A 14,586-nucleotide genomic window follows, 5' to 3' on the forward strand; every position below is an offset into this window, starting at 1 on the left:
CCTGAACAGTGGCAAGATTGTGACTCCTGAGGCTACCAAGGGTGAGGGAGGAGTTGGTAACAAGAGGAAGAGATCCATGTTGGCAGAAGAGGATGTTGTTCTGTTCACTGGCATGGTAGAGGCAGTGAAGGATGTTGCTGATGCTATTAGGTCGACCAAGGTTGAGGATTCCCACCCTGAGTTGTATGGTGCCGTTATGTTTGTGCCAGGCTTCACTGAAGAAGCACTGATGTGTGCTTATGGTCATCTGCTGGACAACAAGGCCTTGGGTTCAGCTTTTGTCAAGATGTCTGACTCCCACCGTGTGCTGTGGCTAAGGACCTACTTGGCCAAGCACTACTACATGTGAAGGCTTCACAGCTTGGGGTTGATCCTTTTGTGTAGTGCCTGCATTATCATGGTGGTCTTCTGATGCAGTGCCTGTCCCTATGCAGTGATGGCCTCTTTTGTGCATACCTAACTACAGCTGGTGGATGTGTAGTGGGTTGACCTTCTCTTTTGTGCAGTTTGATCTGATCCTGCATAGCTTACTTACTAACACTAACATATAGTTAGTGTCTTAGATAACCCTGCACATACAACCTAGATCAACCTAGTGGTGGCAATCTGACCATGAGTCCATTGCCAATGATGTGAACCTTGTGGTTCTAAACTTGATATGGGCACCAGTCTATGCCTGTGATTTGCACAATTTCATTCTGAGCACTTGCCTTATTGCATGTGATGTTTGTTTTCTTATATCAGAGCACATATCCATTGCCTGTGATGCTTTATGACTGAACTGAGCACTTGTCTATTACCTATGATGTTTTTGGATTGATCTGAGCACATGTTCATTGCCTGTGATGTTTTTTTATTGATCTGAGCACATGCCCATTGCCTGTGATGTTATTTTGATTAATCTGAGCACATGTCCATTGCCTATGATATTTTTTGATTGATCTAAGAACATGTACAACTATGGCTTGGTATGTTGTTCATGTTGGGAATGAGCCTGGGGTCTACTCTAGCTGGGCCGAAGCACATGCTCAAGTAGATAGTTTCAAGAGAAACTGCTACAAAAAATACAAAACAAGAAATGAAGCTTTGCTAGCTTTCTATGGTGATCAACCTGAAAATCCACCTCTCCTCCAACCTGTCAGTGCACCTCTACTAGAAAATGATGGAAATGGCAACTTTCGCTTGTGCCACAGTTCATTTATACTTGTATTAGCAGTAGTTATTGCCTTGCTAGTAGTTTTTTTCATTTGGAAATTGATGTAATATCTGATGTCAACTAGTGGGTGGTAATGTTACCACTACATATAAGAGGTGACTACAACTTGTTATATGCAGCCAACCAAACAATGATCCATGCATGAGCTTTTTAAATCTGCAAACACATGCATGCAACCAAACACTGTCTCAGCCCAGCCTGGTTCCATAGATGCATACAACCAAACAACCCTTGTTGCATGCATCTGGCCTGGGCAAATGTAGCCTGGCTGCCTGAAGCTGGCCTGGCTGGGCTGGGAAGGGTACCAAACACACCCTACGTGTATAAACCTGCACATTGGTCGCTTGTCGTCGTGCGCAATGGCACGCGGGTTATACTAGTGTGTAATAAGGATAGAAGTATCAATTTTAACATACCATAGGCAACGATGGTATTGAAAAGTATGCTCCCCAAAACACAGAAATCTCAAGTACGTAACAAATTGAAGCAAAACCGTATTGTATTTTCACTTAATAGTATAGCAGCACAGAATTGGCATTTCCTTCGTATCTGCATGCATACTAAGTAAGGATCGGCTCCTGTCATATGATTCTCTAGGTATTTCCATTTGTTTCTTGGTCACTATCATAATTATTTGCTCCCACAATGTTCTCATTTCCATCTCGTTGTCGTCAACATCCTAAAACACAAATATGAATGTAACTTAGATACTTTTTATGAAGATTTAAAAAATCATCCGGCAACACTTGTGCATGCGGACACTAAAATACAATCTTCACAACACCAGTAAACGATAAATATTACCTAAACTACGGGTGGCAGGACTTCTTTATAAACAATATTCTTCGTGTATGTGCCATTTATCGTCGTGGTATTTTTTCTTCACCTTATTCGCGTTCTTATCAATAATGGGGAGGGCCAAGATTCTCGTGTTCAATCTAGCTGTGGCCCTAGATAGTGCTACATATATTTGGCAATGCGAATACCGGTTCTGGCAAGTACACTCCAACATCGGGAATAGTTTGCCCATGCCTTTGTCGATAGTCATGGCAAAGCTTAGTCGAATGGGAAACTGTTTTCTCTTAAATTGAAAAAGGCAACATCTCGTCATCAAAGGTGCGTAAGGGTTTCTAAGGCAGGAACATGTGCTTTCCAGCATACTGCCCCAACACAATTTCCATGTCCATGATATTCTTTTTAAAGCCACATACGATCATTCTCCTAACAGAGTATGAGAGTTGTTACTTTTCACAAGATCCATCATTATAGTTTCTCAGTGGGTAACCTGATATGGTACACCAAAATATATTAATGTTCAATTTTACACTTTTACTGAACTTACTTATAGTTCATAGACATTTAACATTGCTCTTATGTTTTTTTATTTTTTATAGGAATAATGAATGAATGTTTACAGGTCACATTATTGCTAGGCGGGATCGAATAAATAAAGAGTATATATATAAATCAGTAAATAGAGAGATGAGATCTGCTGTGTACCTTTACCGAACCAGTGAAGGGTGTTTTAATCCAGAGACTTTGGACTAAAGTCCCTGTCATGTCGAATATTAGGAAGGACTAAACATGAGCTTGATTGCATGAGCAAATCTTGGAAAGACATGGTTTCAGGAACTACTCAAGTATAAACAAAAGAAGAAAAAACAAAGAAACAGTAACTACTACTAATACCAAACCGGTGCTTCTTGAACAGTTAAACTAGGCCAGGTGGGGAAGACGAAGGCGGAGGAGGAGGTCCTTGTCGGTGAGCACTGAAAGCGACAGGCACTGGCCGCCGACGGCCAGGTGGGCTTGGTCCTCTTCCCCTCAATGGCCGCGGATCCCAACGACGGTGACGGCGGCGGCGCTCAATGGTCGCAGATCCCGACGGTGGTCACGGTGGTTGCGCTCAATGGCCGTGAATCCGGACGGTGGTGGCGGCGGGGCTGCAATTGAGTCTGGTTTTTCTTGAAGGAGCAAAATTCACCGTCGGTTTCTCAACTTGGCCGGCAATGTCATTCAACTCCCTGAACTTCTAAAGTGATATTTGTGGGGTTTTAAGCTTAGCACATGGTGTCATCCAGGTCTCTGAACTTTTAAGATAATCACCGCAGGTCCCTAAACTTGGTCGACGATGTTATTCCGGTCCCTGAACTTTTAAGGTGATCACCGCAGGTCCCTAAATTGGCAAGTGGTATCATCTCTATCCAAATTTGGTCTAACCTACTCTATAAACTGGTGTGGCGCGTTGACCGTACGTTACATGTAGATCCAACATATGTTAATTAATCAATCATTATTTATATAATATTTATCATAAAAAATGTAAATTATATAAAATAATTTACATCAGCAAAAAAAATTAAAGTATTAAAATAATTTACAACAACAAATATATTAGGTTTAAACTAAAATAGAAAAATACTAAAACTAATTTAATATTTATATATTATTAATAGTATTAAAATAATATTAAAATTTCTATAGTATTAAAACTTTTCTCTGTTAGAAGTTACTTTTAATTTTAGTATTATTTTAAAAATTTTAATAGTAGTATTATAGAAGTAACTTCTCTAAAAATTTTATTAATAATATTATAGTATTAATAACAAAGAAAAGTTACTTCTATAGCACGACTATTAACACTTCTAAAATAATATTAAAATTAGAAGTAACTTTTAATAGAGAAAACTTTTAATACTATAGGTGACTTTTAATATTATTACATTTGGACATGGTTGACACCACTTGTCAAGTCTAGAGACCTGCGATGATCACCTTGAACAAGGACCAAGATGTCAGCGGCCAAGTTTAGGGACATGCTCATCTTAAAAGTTTAAAGACCTCGGTAACACTGTCTTCAAATTTAGGACTCATAGATATTATTTTACAAGTTCAGCTACCCCGCCGGCCAAGTTCAGCACCGGCTGTGAATTTCGCTCTTTCGGAAGCTAACTACCCGGGAAGGCATATTTTGGTCCGTCGATCTTGCGTCAAAAAGCGTGCACACAGAAAGGGAAGCAAGTTGGTCCACCAACTGGCAACTCATCATCTGTATACAATATATATCGTATATATGTACCAAGATACGTACAATACTCCACCATCTTGGTCCACTCGTTTCCCCGCCAGGCTCCGGCCCCGTCCCCTCCCCTCTCTCACAGTCTCACGTCACGGATTGCAGCGGATGAGATAGAGGTGGACGTGAGAGGTGAGGAGAGAGGGAGCGAGAGAGAGAGAGGGAGCCGGCACGGTAGTCCAGTCCGCCCAGTTTTCGTTTTCCGACGCGATGACCATGTCCCGTTGTCAAAGATAAAGCTATCCCATCCCATCATCCCCTGGAGAGGCTGGAGCTCCCCAGTGCCCGTGCTGCCCACCGCCACCTCGACCTCGCCACTGCCCGTCGTCCAGCTCCCCAGCCCGGCAGCCCCACCGTGTGGAGGTTCTGCAAGTGGCGTATCATCCCTTCTAGAATAATGCAGAGCGCCGCGGCTTTCCGGCCGTGCCCCGCCGGGCAGCTGGTGAGCCGTAATCCTAGCCGCCCCCTCCTCCCGGCCCTCCCGCTCCGCGTCTCCGCCGCTGGCTCCATCGCTACCACTCCCGGTCTGGCTCTCGGGCTGCTGTCAGCCTCGCCGGATCGGGAGGCCAAGTCCCGCCAGCGACAGGTGTCGTGCGGCGCGGCCGGGGACGCTGTGGCGGCCCCGAGTGCGGAGGAAGGCGGCGGACTCACTGAAGACGCTGTGGCTCGGCTCCCTCTTCGGCCTCTGGTACCTGTTCAACATCTACTTCAACATCTATAACAAGCAGGTCAGTGGAGCACATGTCCTGACGTGAGATTGCGTTCTTGAACTGAGCTAATTGGTACGCTAGTGTCGTGGTTGTTTACCTGTCCTGTCCTCTTTGGGTGCGGACTGCGGAGTGATGATGTTGTCTTGTACGCTTCCCTCAGTCTTGCATAAGAGGATTCCAGATAGATAGATTAATGGGCAGAGTAATTTATGTAATTTTGGTGGTTCTGAATATCTGATGACTTGAGATGGTAATTCTGCTGATACGATTGAGTTTGATTATTTCTCTCATGTTTCTTTTGCTCTTTGTCATTTTGGATCTCGCATTGTTTGCTCAGCAACAAGTATTATTTCTGAATGTTTAAAAATGTTGAATTCCCTGTTTATCTCTGTAGGATGACGATGTTTACTGTAAGTGGTACTACCTTGTTGCTAAAAGTGTAGAAATGGATTGAGATATCTTGCCACTCTTGTCAGCCTTATTAGTGTACATAAGTGGAGGTGTTAGTTGTTTTAAGAAATTAGAGATTCTTTTCTGCTTTTGGTGTGCAGATGTTAATTTGGTTCTTATAAATATATATGGGAGACTACTATGATGGGGGGTTTTGTTTTATGCAAGGTACCTGTGAGGGTCTTACATATGTTCAGACTACTATGTGAGGGTCTTACATATGTTCAACTTATGTTAGACTGATAACATTGAACTTGGCTGAAAATTAAATGTATGTGCTATTTTGATTGTTTTATTATGATTGATGCTAACCTTGTTTAAGAACTTATGTTCCAATATTTTGGCCTACTGACCAGTGGCCTACTTATTAATCTGCTGCTTTACTCTGCCCTGGTGTCAGTACTGGCATTTGTAGAAAATCTTGCAATGTAAAAATTCATTGTTTTGTTGAACATACAGAACTGATATTCAGTGTACAAGTTTCCTTTTTAGAGTTAAATGCACCGTAGGTCCATTAACTTTTGGTGGTGTGTCATCTAGGTCCATTAACTTTCAAACTACATTTTTTGGTCCATTAACTTTTGGTGGTGTGTCATCCAGGTCCATCAACTTTCACACTGTATTTTTGGATCATTAACTTTTGGTGATGTGTCATCCAGGTCCATCAACTTTTAAATTGCATTTTTTGGTCCCTAAACTTTTTAACTGGTTTACCGTAGGTCCATACCCCTTCGTTTAGCGAATAGATCTGACATGGCTCGCCAAATAAGCAACCACCGTGGAGTAGGTGATGAGTCCATAGCTCCTCAAGATGTTCATGGAGACTTGTCTAGCAATAATTCAAATGTAGCAGCTGGTAATTCGTTCATATCCTCTGGTCTTAAATTTGGAACTATTATTTTTAAGGATAAATATATTGTGTATATGGAGAAATTTATAACTGTTGGACTGTCATCAAAGATATTTTATAAGGTACCTTATTATTGCGTGGAAAGGAGGAGAAAATAAGCCAACAAAATACATCAGTACTAATTCTAAAGAGGTGGAGATCATCGATAGAATTTTCCCAACGTGATTAGCATCCTTGCCGTAGTATTTTATTATTTCCATGCATTAGTTTCCTATCCAGTTGTGATATACGATCTTTTATCTAGCATCTAGCTTTTAGTGCCTGCGTGCACCTGTGTACGTGAATCAAATTGGCGGGACTCAGGGTCAATCGGTCCTAGTTGGGCTGGTGGAGTCCGAGTTTTGTTTGGGTCAGGTGGCTTGCGTGCCTATACCTGTGGCCTTTGGCCTTGTACCAGGTAGATTAGACTGGATTTTATTGTGGAGTTTATTCCCCCTCGAGCCGCCGCTCGAGAAACCCTAGATGGTGATCCCATCAGGTTCTTCGTATTGAAGATTATCTCCGGATGGTGATCTCGTCCTGTACTCCACGGTGGCTGTTTTTTTGGCGTGCCATGTTAGATCTATTCGCTAAACGAAGGGCTATGGACCTACGGTGAACCAGTTAAAAAATTTAGGGACCCAAAAATGTAATTTAAAAGTTGATGGATATGGATGACACACCACCAAAAGTTAATGGACCTAAAAATGTAGTTTGAAAGTTGATGGACCTGGATGACACACCACCAAAAGTTAATGGACCCAAAAATACAGTTTGAAAGTTGATGGATCTAGATGACACGCCACCAAAAGTCAATGGACCTACGGTGCATTTAACTCTTCTTTTTATTATCTTAGAGCACTTTTTCCTGGCAGAATGCTAGATTTGTACTGATATCCAGGAAGATATACATCAACTTTCTCTTGCCTTTACTGTATGTGACAGGTTCTCAAGGTTTTCCCATACCCCATAAACATCACAGAAGTTCAATTTGCTGTCGGAACTGTAGCATCTTTGTTCATGTGGATCACAGGTATTATTAAGAGGCCAAAGATTTCTGGAGCACAGGTAACCTTTTAACATTTTATTACAAACTTTACGCTGTTTACTTGGATCTGTATTAATACTCATGTTCATATTAACAATTTTCAGCTTATAGCCATCCTACCTCTGGCTATTGTTCACACTATGGGCAATCTCTTCACCAACATGAGCCTTGGGAAAGTTGCAGTATCATTTACGCACACCATCAAGGCTATGGAGCCTTTCTTTTCTGTTCTTCTTTCTGCAATTTTCCTTGGCGAGGTAATTTTTCATCCCTATACAAATGCTACGCAAGCAACATGTTTTGAATTTTAAGAAATTTCTTTGTCTTCTTGTACTAAATCGTATTCGGATGGCAGTTACCTACTGTTTGGGTAGTAGTATCTCTTCTTCCAATTGTTGGTGGTGTTGCATTGGCATCTCTTACTGAGGCATCCTTTAACTGGTAAGTAACAATCACTATCATTTGAATCCAAGCATAGCCAAACTAAACTTTATAGTGTAGGAGCTTCTGTTACACCCAAAAGTGATATAATCTTTCCTAAGTGATGTACCGCCGCAAAAGTGATGTAATTTTTTCAAAAGTGACTATGATGTGATATAATGCATGATAGAATGATATTCAAATAGCTAGTGTTCTAAAACTGATTCACTCAGCAATGTATATCTTCTGATAATCTTTCCTAAAATCTTATGTACAGTTTAAACATGGTGATGCTATTTTTGAATAGTTTTCCATTAGTATCCCTGAGTTCCACTGTGAAATATATTAACTTGGTGGTAATTTGATGAAAACAGGGCTGGCTTTTGGAGTGCAATGGCTTCAAATGTTACCTTTCAATCCCGGAATGTACTGAGCAAGAAGCTCATGGTTAAGAAAGAGGTAACTAAAATATCTTGCATCTTAAAGATAGTTTGTTTATGAACTTGCATTGGCTTCTTTTCTGTCATGTCCATCATATGCAATTTGTCCACTTCCATCTCTAATTCCTAATGCACTTCATATGCTCTCTTTCCACAGGAATCCTTGGACAACCTTAATCTCTTCTCTATCATTACAGTGATGTCATTTTTCGTTTTGGCCCCTGTTACCTTGTTTACAGAAGGTGTCAAAATTACTCCTACATTTTTGCAATCTGCTGTAAGTGTAACAATGTTCAAATTTGAATCCATTGCTTACCAAAGTAAAAGATAAAGACAGGAAACTGCACCTTGCAGAACTATCAGGGTTAATTTTGATTGTCTTTATGTGTTTGTAGGGTCTGAATGTAAACCAGGTCCTTACAAGGTCTCTTATTGCTGGACTGTGTTTCCATGCATACCAACAGGTCAGTCAAGTTACTCCATGTACTTGGTGATATATATTCATATCTTGAGTTGTAGACTGCAGTGTGTTATCTATTCGATGTTTCAGTTTTATGTAGAGCTCAGAGTTGTGCAGATTGCAAATACATTTTTTATTCCACATATGTGGCTTGCAACAGCTGCAAATAGCATGAGGAACTAATTATGTCTTTGTATTTTATGCCTTTAAACCCTGTGCTGCATATGTAGCGTTAAGTTGCTAATGGCCTGCTTGGAGGGAGGAATACTTACGCACATAAACTTGTAACAAGTGTTGATTTTCAAAAATCTTAGGCTATATCCAGCAGTGTGGAAAATGTGAACCGTGTGTCTACAACAAAAACCATCTCCACTAAAGCAATCTTATTGTAGTTAGTATATCAGCGTATTCTCGTCGCAAATGAGATTCTATTATCATGGAGCATGTGTCTGTATGGTGTTGTGCCTTAACATGATGTCATAGTCAAGGCGGCATAGTGCTGATTGGCCAAAATAAGACCTGTAAAAGCGGGTGTACAAGATTTCGTTCCTAATGCATGACATTTGATATATTCTTTCTTTTCCTATATACGTAGCTGCATGTGTATTGCAAGGATATCTTCAGTGTCTCATTGTTTCTCTTGTTTGATTTTTTTGAAGGTGTCTTACATGATTTTGGCGATGGTGTCTCCTGTCACTCATTCTGTGGGCAACTGTGTTAAGCGTGTTGTGGTCATTGTGACATCAGTGCTGTTCTTCAGGACACCTGTTTCTCCTATCAACTCTATCGGTAAGCATGTTGCTTAAACTTGTTTCTCTGTTTTTGTCCTATTTCATCCTTCTGTTGTATCACCATTACATGCTTTCATCTGTGTGTGTACAGGTACTGCGATCGCACTTGCCGGAGTTTTCCTGTACTCACAGCTCAAGAGACTCAAGCCCAAGCCGAAGACTCCTTAAATAGGGATTGTATTTTCCATCTCTCTTGTGTTAATGGAATCAAACACTTCCATATTTCAGTTGCCTGAATTTTAAGATAATTTTAGGCAACACTCTTGTACAACTAGTACAAAATTGTTACTTTTGTGATTTTTTATTTGTCTTTGTATCATAATATATTAATTTTTTGTCCTAGTCTAACTATAGAAATAATTGTAAATTATAAATTGTCTTCGTGCCAACATGAATTAGATTTTATCGGGTTTGTGGTTTTGTCTAACAGTTATTTATTTATTTTTGGAACCGAAAATTACAGATTATGTCTACGTAAATTACAACGGACTAAAACTATAATTTTAGTATAAAATATACGGAGTATGCGGTAACCGTTGTCTCAAAAGAAGCTAAAATTCAGGAGTCCAATCATTGCAGTACACTTCCAAGTTATTGGTTTTAGTTTAGATTTAGAAATGTTTCTCCTGAAGCAATACGAATTAACTGTCAGCAGTGTTTACAGTTTGATCAAGGCAGGTTTTGAAGTCAGCCTGATCGGAATTGCTGCTGGCAGCAGCACTGCTGCAGCCATCCTGCGTGCAAGTACTGTGCTTTGTAGGACAAAGTAAGGCCCCGTTTAGATGCCATCCAAAACCTAAAAATTTTTGCACAGTACTCGTCACATCGAATCTTACGGCACATGCATGGAGTACTAAATATAGACGAAAAAAAACTAATTGCACAGTTGAGTGAGAAATCGTGAGACGAAACTTTCGAACCTAATTAGTCCATAATTAGACATTAATTGCCAAATACAAACAAAAGTGCTACAGTAGCCAAAATCCAAAAATTTTTAGATCGGCCTAAGCAGCCGCCGCCGCATCCGCTGCAGCGTCATGAAAATCACAGCCGAGCGTACCCATGTGAAATACAATAGTAGTGCTTTTTTAGTTTCCAAAGCTTGTGTCTCAATAAAAACTAGCACTCTTGCTAATCCTCGTATATTGTTCTGACCCGAATCACAAACCTACCTTGTTTTCGTATACCAAAACTATTGGGAGAAAAAAAAAGACCATCTCTAATAGTACCTAATATTTATCTAAAAAAACAAAATTTAGTCCCACTTAGGTAATTTTTTTTGCAGCAACTTTTTTTTTGCACGAAAGGCTTCGATGTCCGGCGGCACCGCCATGCGGCGGAGTCCATCGTGGCGCTGCGGGCCAGAGTCATCGACCTGGACCAGACGCGGCGGCACGGCGTCGACGCCGCGGCGGCGTTTGGTCCACCGCTACGCAAGTGGGCCGCGCCGGCGTCGTCACGGCCAGCGGCGGAGTTTGAAGTCATCGCCAGGGCGCTGCTCTGTCGTCGCAGGGTGTTCGACGTCAGGGAGATGGCGAGGCTCTGCCCCAGTGATGACCTCCGCCGTGGGCTGGACAACGTCGCCGCGAAGCTCAACACAACATGAGGGATCTCCTCCGGACGGCGGCACAAGAAGGCACGAAGGAAGAAAACCGCGCCAAAGGACAACTGACACGAGGGAAACCGCGCGGGAGGAGAGGATACGCACGATGACCACGACGCGCAACTTTATGTGGGTTGCGGGAGTTTTTCGAGTGACAAAAGAGTACGAGGATGGATTAGGAGTTGTTGGAGGAAGGTTTTTCTGATCTTGTAAAAAAAACACGGATTGAGAGGAGATTTAGGATACTCTTAGAGATGCTCTAACCGAACTGCACACCCCTTCACCCTGTGGTCCTTGGATAGCCACGTGTCAGCAATCATATGCCCTCTCCTTTGTTTACTTCTTTTTTAAACTCTCTCCTTTGCTTACTTGTTGGCTGTGAAAAAAATTGACGACGGATGGGCTTCGGGAGCCTACCACCACGCCGCAGCCTATTTTCTCTTTTTCCCCCCTCGAGGAAACCACTCCACCACGCCGCCGCCTGTTGACAACGCCATCGTCGCCACTAGTTTGCCAACCTTACCTAAGCCACCACTTGCGTCACCTCCGCCCGCTCTCGGCGTCTATGCCATGGCCCATGGACCATGGCCCGCCCGGTCATAAGGCATTGCTCGCTCATCTCCTCCACCGTCGTCCCCTGCCTCCTGCTCCCGGCGCATGTGCCATGGAGATGCTACGTGCGCCTTGCGCCTCAGCCAGGCGACAATGCCTCTGCAGTAGGTCTCAAGTCGTCGTCCTCCCTGTGAGAATACGAAGATTAGGGAGAGTAAAAGTATCTGCAGATTTTCATTCATCAATATATATGCAGTGTTAACCGGGAGAAGAGGAAACGTTGAGACTGGAGCGGAAGATGATAAAGACAACTGTGGGTAGCCTCTTCGTGAATATATCGGTATACTAAAAGGATATAGGAACACAAAGGATCCGAATGGCACCAAGGGCCATGTGCTCTCAAATAAAATGAAGACCAATCTCCACGTGCTTGGTCCTTTGGTGATGAACGGGATTAGTTGACAAATACACGATACTCATGTTGTCGCAATAGACAAGAGTTGCACGTGTTAAGGGGCGACAAAGGGTGCATCTTTAGCAAGCAGGTTTGTTAAAGGGCGGGCAAATTGAGAAATCTTTTATAAACCGCCTATAAAAACCAACATGCCTAATAAAACTACGAACACCCTTAACATTTGTAGAGGTGGAAGCTATTCTATAACCTCTACCTTAGCTTTGTTCACCTCTATCCCATATTACCACGCTCGAACACTCTATGTCCTAGCACTATTCCTTCACGAACCATGAAATGGCATTTTTTCTAGTTCAGGACTAAGTGCTTCTCTTTACACCTTTGTAAGATCCTATCCAGGTTCTCAAGCAATCATCAAAATTCTTACTATAGACAGGAAATCGTTTACGAAGACTTTCATGATTTCTTTGATCATATCGGAGAAGATGAACATCATGCACCTTTGGAAAGAAGCAGGGGCATTGCATAGATCGAAAGACATTCGTCGATATGCATATGTCCCATATGGGCATGTGAAGATGGTCTTACTTTGGTCATCGGGGTGGATAGGAATTTGATGATAACCCGAATAACCATCAAGAAAACAGAAGAAAGAGTGCTTTGCAAGCCGTTCCAACATCTCATCAATGAAGGGTAACGGGAAGTGATTTTTCTTTGTGGCCCAATCGCGTTGGCCTACTGAAAGGTCCTAATGGCTAGAGGGGGGGTGAATAGCCTAATAAAAATTTCTACAACAACACTTAACCAAATGGTTAGACAGTTATGAGGCGAAGCGAGTGTTGCGCTATCCTACTCAAAATACAAGCCACCTACCACAATTCTAGTTTAGATAGTGTCAATTCACACAAGATCAATGACACTACCCTATGTTAGTGTGCTCTCAAAGGCTAACTAAAGAGCCACACCAACCAAGCATGCAAGCTCTCACAACTAGCTACACTAAAGAGCTTGTTAACTAGTTTGCGGTAAAGTAAAGAGAGTGATCAAGAGGGTTATACCGCCGTGTAGATGAATGAACCAATCAATCATGAAGATGAATAACAATGATGATCAATCACCTCGGAATCAATGATGAACACAATGATTTTTACCGAGGTTCACTTGCTTGCCGGTAAGCTAGTCCTCGTTGTGGCGATTCACTCACTTAGAGGTTCATGCGCTAATTGGCTTCACACGCCAAACCCTCAATAGGGTGCCGCATAACCAACACAAGATGAGGATCACACAAGCCACGAGTAATCCACTAGAGTACCTTTTGGCGCTCCGCTGGGGAAAGGTCAAGAACCCCTCACAATCACCACGATCGGAGCCGGAGACAATCACCACCTCTGCTCGACGATCCTCGCTGCTCCAAGCCATCTAGGTGGCGGCAACCACCAAGAGTAACAAACGAAACCCGCAGCGAAACATGATCACTAAGTGCCTCTAGATGCAATTACTCAAGCAATACACTTGGATCACTCCCAATCTCATTATGATGATGAATCAATGATGTAGATGAGTGGGAGGGCTTTGGCTTAGCTCACAAGGTTGCTATGTCAATGAAAATGGCCAAAGATCTGAGCCACAGCCGGCCATGGGGCTATAAATAGAGCCCTCATCAAATAGAGCCGTTATACCCCTTCACTGGGCAAAACGCGCTCTGACCGGACGCTCCGGTCAAACTGACCGGACGCTGGCCCTCAGCGTCCGGTCACCCGATGGGCGCCACGCGTCACCAGCTTCAAACACAGTTCGTCAGATTCCAATGGCTACGAAGCTGACCGGACGCTCCGATCAAAACTGACCGGACGCTCAAGCCCCAGCGTCCGGTCGTTTCCAGTAAGCTCCCCGAGGCATGTTTTTTCGACCGGACGCGTCCGGTCCACCTTGACCGGACGCAGACCAGCGTCCGGTGCTCAACCCTACCTACTATGCCGTCTGACAGCTCGACTGGACGTAGCCTTTCAGCGTCCGGTCGCTGAGTGACCCAGCGTCCGGTCAGTAGACCGACGCCAGCATCAATTCGATCAACTCTATTTCAACTCTAACTTCTTCACCCTTGCTCCAATGTGCCAACCACCGAGAATTTTGCATCCGGCGCAATAGAAAATAGACATTTCATTTTTCCAAAAGCGCCGAATCCCGTCTTGATCACCAAAATAAAATAGCTCCTATGGTTTATACCTTTGCCTTGAGCTTTTTGTTTTTCTCTTTCTTCATTTCAAGTTTAAGCCCTTGATCATCGTCATGCCATCACCATTGTCATGCTATGATCTTCATTAGCTTCTTCTACTTGAAGTGTGCTACCTATATCATGATCACTTGATAAACTAGGTTAGCACTTAGGGTTTCATTAATTCACCAAAACCAAACTAGAGCTTTCAATCTCCCCCTTTTTGGTAATTGATGACAACCCTTATACAAAGATATGAATTGAAATTCAATTAAATCCATGTTGCTTGCCCAAGCATATTTAC

General features: G+C 42.5%; 1 pseudogene; it reads left to right on the forward strand.

Annotated features, from left to right (window-relative positions):
* The first annotated feature begins 4,407 nt into the window (after nt 1–4,407).
* LOC136468124 (phosphoenolpyruvate/phosphate translocator 2, chloroplastic-like) lies at nt 4,408–9,920 on the forward strand (annotated as a pseudogene).
* Nucleotides 9,921–14,586: the final 4,666 nt, after the last annotated feature.

This window comes from Miscanthus floridulus, chromosome 7 (assembly GCF_019320115.1).
Source record: "Miscanthus floridulus cultivar M001 chromosome 7, ASM1932011v1, whole genome shotgun sequence".
Taxonomy (NCBI): domain Eukaryota; kingdom Viridiplantae; phylum Streptophyta; class Magnoliopsida; order Poales; family Poaceae; genus Miscanthus; species Miscanthus floridulus.